The sequence below is a fragment of the Musca vetustissima genome, unplaced genomic scaffold (genome assembly GCF_032173495.1).
Source record: "Musca vetustissima isolate MV318-11 ecotype Yass unplaced genomic scaffold, APGP_CSIRO_Mvet_v1 utg2199, whole genome shotgun sequence".
NCBI classification, from domain to species: domain Eukaryota; kingdom Metazoa; phylum Arthropoda; class Insecta; order Diptera; family Muscidae; genus Musca; species Musca vetustissima.
In genome coordinates, this window is record NW_026879439.1 from 163911 (window position 1) to 172351 (window position 8441).

Sequence of the window (8441 nt, forward strand, 5' to 3'; positions counted from 1 at the left end):
TTAAGTGTATTTGATCTGAAATGGGTTATTTTGTTTTTATTTAGGTTGTAGTAATGATTATTATCCCTATTTTATTCATAAGGGAAATCCACAAAATGTAGTGAAAGTGTCATCAACAAATCAATGGACCACCCAGGGTGTTTGGGATCTGTAAGTCATGGGAGTAATTGGTTAAAATTTTAGTGAAATATCCATTCAACTATTTGGGTTTATATAAATAAAATATGATAAATAATGTTATATTTGCTACATTTTATTTTCTTATAAAAAATTAAAAACATAAAATAAAAAAATTAAATTTAAAATTAAAAAAAAATAAAAAACTAATTGTTTCCGCCCGGGATCGAACCGGGGGCCTTCCGCGTGTTAGGCGGATGTGATAACCACTACACCACGGAAACATATACTCGTATCGAGACAAAACAGCTTACACAAAGCACTAAAGCTTGCGTGCACTATACGAAAGCTTTGGCATTACTTTTCACAGAAAGCTAAATATAGCACAGTTGATAGATACACACAAACAACAACAATATATGAGTGTGCACACACAACTAACATAAGCTAACAAACAAGTGAAAGTTCAACCAAAAGAAACAACAACAACAAAGCCAACTTGTATAAAAAGTGAAAACAAATATTTAAAAGTTAAATGGGCAAAAAGTTTCGATTAGGATGGTTATGCCGAAACCCGGGATTGAACCGGGGACCTTTAGATCTTCAGTCTAACGCTCTCCCAACTGAGCTATTTCGGCTTATAACGGTTCTGTTGGAAATTACTTAAATGAATTGGCAATACGACAGTATTTAGAACACGAGTATTTTATTTAATTCGCTTAGAATAAATGTAGGAAAAGGAAAGGAAAACGAAATATTTTCGTTTTCCTTCCACTTTTTCATTTGTAGGATGTAAATTTGTCGCAATGAATTGATATTATTTATGTGAGTAATTTGTATGTTGTTGTTGTAGCAAATGAAATGCAAGAAGGGAATTCATTATATGTTCCCTGGTTCTGCCTCCTATGTGTCCAAATTCAGGAGGGTTGCAACCTGTATGGGCTGCATCCATAGAGATTTCGGAGACATGGGAGTAGACTTATCTATGCAGTTGAAGAAGTGCAAAGTATCGTGTCCAAATACTGAGCATGCCATAGCTATCGTGCGGGCAATTTGACCTACCCCACATTGGTTAAGATACAGGTGGAATAATACTAGCACCGTAGTGCTGTACCAATTGGCGAACATGCTGAAGGCGAAACCACAACTCCCGCGATTCTGTCCAGGGGGTCACACCAATTGTTAGGCTGGATCAACAGATACAGGTGCACCTGATACTTGCGGTACGGAAAACCTCCGACCAGACTAGAGTCCGAAGCACCCACTGGTTGGATGCAAGTCCGGGCTGGTATCCCAGTACAACACACCAAGAACCACATGCCAACTGCAATTGGCAGCAACAACGACAAACAAACACTCAGGACACAAACAAAGAACCGCGGCAACGGACAACACAATACAACAATCAACGATACTGTCCTCACGGAAGCCTTCACAACATACTCGTGAAACGAGTAGAAGCATCAAGACCCACAACACAACAGCCACCGGCAGCCAGCTTGTTCATCGCCAACCGCCGCACAAACTCCCACCGTCACTACTATCTCCACTACTGTCCAGCTCCTAAACGCTTATGGAGCAAAACTACTTGAACAACTAAGGTTCCGATCGTCTTCAAGAACCTTACTACTACCTTCGATATACCCATATTTGCTAAATCTCTAATGTCTTTATAGTTACATCATTCCGTCAGGATATCCTTCCAGTCTTCAGTCATCCCACAACCACAGAGGCTTCTTTTATAAAAAACGCACATAGAAAATCAGTACTTAATCCGAAGCGAAAGTCTGACCAGTCCAGTACGAAAGTACTGTGGCTGTGCTAAGACTACTCAGTCTACGCAGCTGCTTCACTTCTGCTGATACTTCTTGGACCCGCTCAGGCTATCTTGTACTTTCCACCACGCGCCCACGGAACCTCTACGCTCGGTAAAACCGAACTGATGCAAGTACTTTTCCAAGAACAGTAAGAAGACTTATGCCCCGACTAGAGCGTGGATCACTTCTCACTCGATCGGGCGACTTTAGCAACCCAACAACTTTGAGTCTAGTAGAATTGAAACTGTTGTGTTCACCCGATGTTAGCTGTGCTAAGACTACTCTGTCTACGCAGCTGCTTCACTTCTGCATATACTTCCTGGACGGCTACATATGTACGAAAGCTATTCAGGCCTGTCTGATAAACCTGCTGTTGCGAGGACGTTTTGAAAAGGCTTTCGAACAGTACACTCAACATCTTGCGATAGTTGGTGGTCGGAATCTGCTGTCCATCAACCATTATATTAAGCGGGAGCTTCATTTCAGCCATCCAAATGGTGGTTATTTCACATATGTCATCAATAATAGGGTCCGATGAATTGATTTTATAAACATCCACATATATTACGATATCTATATTATTCGCGGGTTGGAGAATATCAAAAAGAAATAGGTTGAACAGTTCCGGAGAAATCACCCCAGGTTGTTTCACTCAAGGCTCTTCAACCATACGTATAGACCTTCGATAGGTAAGGGTCCACCATGGCTCTTCGGTTGCTTGGTTTGTTCTGGTTCAGTCTCATTGAACTATCGAAGGTCTTCGATACGCATGGTTATCAGAAACAGTATCGAAGCCAATGATGAGACGTAGAATAATCATCTACATGTGTGGACGCCAGTCATATATGGAATTCAGAAAGTGGAAGTCGAAGACCCGATCAACCACGACAGTTCGGTTGCACAGTGTGTTCTGGTTCAGTCTTCTAATATGTGTGCCGATGACGTTCAATGATCTTGTTGTGCTGTACATTTTACGGAGTCCATGTTGGGCTACTGAAAAATGCTTCTAGCGATGGGTGGAATAGCGTCTTAATTGTCTTAGCTTCTGCAGACAAGGTGAAATCGAGAATCTGAAAGTATGGGCAGCTCTCTGAAGCGGTGGTTGAACAACTTTTTTGAAAACTTGCCAATCAGCATTCCCATTATTCAGAAGAGTACGAGGTTTCACTATGGTGACGTCTGGCCAGCTGTGACAATCTTATTCTTGTGGGGGCATCCTCATTCATGGTGTGACAAGAATGACAGTCTACCTCCGGTGCTTTTCCATTTGCAACAACATGTCCGTCCGTATGTTGAACTCACAATATATATTGCCATATTCCGAGTTGTTGGGGGATGAGAAACATTTTTGCCGAAGAATGTTAATATAGATCCATATTTTTTGATATTGTTACCATTTTCGGCATTTGAATGTTTCAGCCGAATTTCTCCGCCGAATTAGCTGTAATTTGACATACCAAGTTCGGAGAGAGGGAAAAAACATATTTATAGGAAGTGTTTGAAACAAATTCATGTTTTATCATAGTCCCCAATAAAAGTTCCGACTATTTTTCAAATTTTGAAGCTTTTAACGGCATTTTTTCACCGAAGTGCTTTTAGTGACAAGAAGCGGGTAAAAATGAGAATATGCCATTAAAACGTTAAAATATAGATTTTTCGTCTTTGAGGACCCCACTTAAATCTTATGAGCAACGTTTTAAAAAATATTCCTATAATGGAAAATCGCATCTTGTGATAATTGGAGTCCGGTTCAATAAATGAAGGACGTAAGGACACAAGATCACCTAGGACTTTCATCCCCATTAGGGATTTTCCACCCAGACAAAGACCTCGATTTTGTCGCACAGTGTATTAAAAGAGTTTACTTAAGTATATTCTCACTGGGGTAGCAAACATTCCTAGCAGAAGCTATCAATATTGGTGCATCTGTACGTATAGGCCACATACAATGAAGCCTTCCTATTTACGGAATTTTGATGATTTTAAACGTTTCTACACCACACCTTTAGGGGTTTTGAGATTTTAGGAATTCTCAATAAATTTTTCTACAATGTAGTATTTCTTGTGCGCGGTAAAAAAAAAAATGGTCAATGGTATACACCCCATATTATAATATTTAAGACAGAGCTTTGAAATTTGGTACACATCTTGCTATTACTCCCAGGATGTCTGGTATTAGGATGGGAATATTAGTCACTTTTTACGATAGGCTACATGTAACGGTCTTCGGTATTTTGCAGATTTTTTTTATCAGAATTGACCTGGCCGAACTTAACGACTTTTTGACTTGTCATTTCAACAGAAATTACTGCAATTGAGTCATTCTGGGTTACTGGTGGTAACCCAACTATAGTCATAATATGTTAGTGAATTATATACAAAGTTAGCCATGACCGAACTTGTTATTTATTATACCCTACACAACTATGTTGTCAGGGTATTATAGCTTTGTGCAGCCCCAAAAGTTTGTAACGCCGCGAAATAATGGTCCTAGACCGACCTTTAAGTATACCGATCGTCATATATCGACTAGCTGAGTCGATCTAGACATGTGTGTCCGTCCGTCCATTATAATTTGTAAACACGATACAGGCCACAGTTATGGACCAATCTTCACGATATTTTGCATGTAGGATGGGTTCTGGCCAATGAAGACCCCTATTGTTTTTGGAAAAGATCTGTTAATATTTAGGACCAACAATATGAAATGGACCAAAAAATTACTTTGTGTGAAAAATTACAAAATTTGTATTCTATGGCGTATATATTTGGCCCTGAATGTCCTAGACCCGAGAAGTTAATAGTATGTTCAAGAGGAGTGGTTGGTCGTACGTATTCGGATGTGGGAGTTGCACATAAATATTTACGGGTGCTTACATACTGAGATATTATTTAATAAACCATTACCACACTATTGGGCGGAATTATAGCGCTGACCGCTTTGAAATTTTCCATGAGATTCACGTTATGGTCAAGGACAACGCCTATAATTTTCGGTGATGATCACATAATCATTTTGGAATGAAATGGACCGAAAACATAATTTTTTGTGTTTTTTTTTTTTTTTTTTTGAGTCAATCTATAGTCCACAATTGAAAGCCGAACATCACAACACAACCCACGGTGAATGGAATATGGACAAGTAATTAGAAGGACTGAATACTAGTAATATTCGGAAAATATGTCAGTGTAAGGAAAAGGTGCTGTTGATCTCTAATAAGCAAGGAAGTGCAAATATTGCCCAGGCTCGAAATAAACATCAGCAGAAAGTTAGGGTTCCGTGATAGTTGTGTAGGGTATCCTATGGTCGGCCCCGTCCGACTATACTGCTCCGTTCACTAGTTTTTAATATAGACTGCACATATTAAGGCAAAATTTTCCAAAAGTTTGTTCTTTATAATTTTGTTGTAGTTCCGAAAACCCATCCAGACTATAATTTACCGTAGTTGCCTTTTTTCTGTTATTGTGACAGTGACAACTTGTACAAGTTATGCCTTTTACAGCATGACCCACACGCCCACAACCTCTCTCTCTCTCATGTTTAGACAAACAATTCTCTAAACATTTAATATAATTTCTACCACTTTTCATATAACATTTTCTATTTACTATTTTAATATATACTTCTGTGTGGAAACTTGTCAACTATCACATACATTTGCATGTGTGTTTGTAAAGGAAAGTCAGCTGTAGCATTCTGCCCTTGTAAGTTTTTCATGGAAATTATTTTAATTTCATTTTCATTGCATTCCGCATAAGGACATGTCTTGCTTTCCTTTTTTATGCTTTCAACTGTGCTCTACTGTATTGCATTGTTTAACAAACAGCATGGATATCACACAAATACAGACACACAGCCTGTCCACCCACACACATTCGTACAGTGACAGTACTTGAAGTAAATATTTGTATTTAAAAACAAAAATACGATGCAAAAAATGAAAAATACGAATGGGAAACTGTAAACATCTACCAAATAGAGTTGAATCCTTTGTGAACAAGGCAAGAGAGATAGGAGAAGGATGAGGATGTCCGGGGTGATGTGTGTGCACACGTGAGATGTATATTTTGTCCACGACAAGCCTTGAGGACATGTAGATTTCGCTTTTGTGTGCCGGTTCTTTTTTTTCGGCAAAAAAGTGTTGATTTGTTAGAGAAATTTTATTACGAATACCGGCACCCATACTAAAGGATATTGAAATGCATGAATGCAGAGATATGAACTAAATACCAGTATTGATTTTTTTTTTTTTGGAATTTGCAATTAACTAGTGTGACTCGTGGTGACTAGTTCAATTCAAGAAAAGTGGTGTATGTATTATTTGACCCGTTCCCAATTGCAATTTGCCCATGTTTACATCCTCCTCTAATTGGTAGCTGAATTTTTTAACCATCATTGAATTAATCCACACGAACTCCCACTTTAGCTCAGCAGCATAAAGTAATTAGTAAATGACACTGATTTATCCCTGCATCGTTTTAATTAAGCTCGCGACATCCTTAACTAGAGTTATTTGTAGCTTTCCGTTTTTTGGGTGTTTTTCTCCACGTCTCTCTCTCTTTCCCTGGGAAACTCATTTTACAAATTGAACGTTTTTTCCACCTCAACTGTTGGGGATTTTATTTGCTTCGTTTTTTTTTCTTGTCACTTTTTTCTTTTTCTTCTTAACAATTGGACACGTCCTTCCTTTCAAATAAAATCAGTCGATGTCGAATGATAATTCTTTTTCCCGCACTTTCCGTTTTTTTTCTCTCCTTCAATGTCCTTGCACCGACTACGACGACAACGAATAATTGCAATGACCGTAGAAGACAATTTATAACCATTTGCGATGTTGCAGGTAAATTAAGAAGACCAAGTGCTACAATTTATTGTTGACGATTTCGATATATATGTATGTGGGTTTGTATGGTTAGAAGGATGCTGATATATTGAGCTGAATGGTAGATTATTATTGACAATCGATTTTTTTATTTCATTATTTAAAGTTGTGTAATGGCAAATACAGTGGTAATGGGAGCAGTTACGTGTTGAAAACGATAGCTGAATTCAGTTTGGTCCAAACTAGACACATCTTAATATTAATTCCAAACATATATTTAGTTCAAATGTCGGATACATACACCCCACAAATATGACGAACAATTGTTTTTTTTTCGAATCACCTTTTTTGAGAGATCAGTTCAGAACAAATAAAAATGTTGTAAAGATCAGGCGGGCAGAACTTGTTATTCCCCTCACCATGATTTGGACATTTAAAATACTTAAATTCGATGAGGAAATTAGAAAACCAGTAAGGAAAGTAGTAAAGTCGGACACGAATCCTAACAGACGTCCCAATTTTACAGATGCAATAGGATGAATTAAAATATTTCATCTTTATCTATCATCTTGTGAATCGACTTAGCTATATCTAAATCTTAACCGATTCCAACATATTTTGACACATCTTATGCTATAGTAACTTCAGTACATTATACAAAATTGTGTGCCAATCGGACCAACTTTGGGTCTTTAGTGCACAATTTACCGACATTACATTAAATCGGACGAAAATGTATATGGGAGATATATATAAATCTGAACATATTTTCACGAAACTTAAAGGGTTAAAGGATATGTAGGGGCTTTGGTGTTCCATTAACATAAAATCGGACGAAAATATATATGGGAGCTTTATCAAAATCTGAACCGATTTTCATGAAACATAGCACACATCATTCTAGACTTAATTCAATACGCTATGCCAAATTTCGTGTAAATCGAAGGTTATATAGGGGCTTTTGTGCTCTATTAACATAAAATCGGATGAAAATATATATGGGAGCTATATCTAAATGTAAACATAGCACACATCATTCTAGACTCAATTCAGTAGCTGTGCCAAATTTCGTGCAAATCGAAAGATATGAAGAGGCTTTGGTGCTCCATATACATAAAATCCGACGAAAATATATATGGGAGCTATATCTAAATCTAATTTCCAATTCAATAGGGTTCGTCCTTGGGCCAAATAAATGAGCTATACCAAATTTCAAATCGGATTATAAATGCGACCTATACTTTGTTTACAATTTAACATCAACAGACGGACATGCATGAATCGACTCAGAATGTGATTCTATGCATATTCTCAAAATGAAACCATGGGTCTATCTCGATTCTTTTTGCCTTTTACAAACATATGCACAACGACAACGCCCTGTACCACAGAGTGGTTAAGGGTATAATTACTGCTACTTGGTTTGAAATACTAGGATTGACCATACCGAAAATGCGCCGATACCTTGGTATGGGGCTATTTATAAATATAAATTTATATTGAAAATGTGCAGTGAGGGAGCTTCGAAGCTATCCTAGGTTTTGTAAAATAAAACATTATTATATCGTGAAACATTTTTGGGTGTAGATTCTGTAGCTAGAAATAGTATTATGGTATGATTACGCGATCCCTACGAAAGTGGAGGTTGCCCCCTCGGTCGGCAGGGGTGGAAAAGTCAGGCGTG

The 8441-nt window shown here is 37.8% G+C and overlaps 2 non-coding genes across 2 annotated transcripts; both read right to left on the reverse strand.

Annotated features, from left to right (window-relative positions):
- Positions 1–328: 328 nt before the first annotated feature.
- On the reverse strand, positions 329–401 carry Trnav-aac (transfer RNA valine (anticodon AAC)). Its single transcript has one exon. It is a non-coding gene; the product is annotated as a tRNA-Val (tRNA).
- A 281-nt stretch (positions 402–682) lies between these two features.
- Positions 683–755, reverse strand: Trnaf-gaa (transfer RNA phenylalanine (anticodon GAA)). The gene has a single exon. It is a non-coding gene; the product is annotated as a tRNA-Phe (tRNA).
- Positions 756–8441: the final 7686 nt, after the last annotated feature.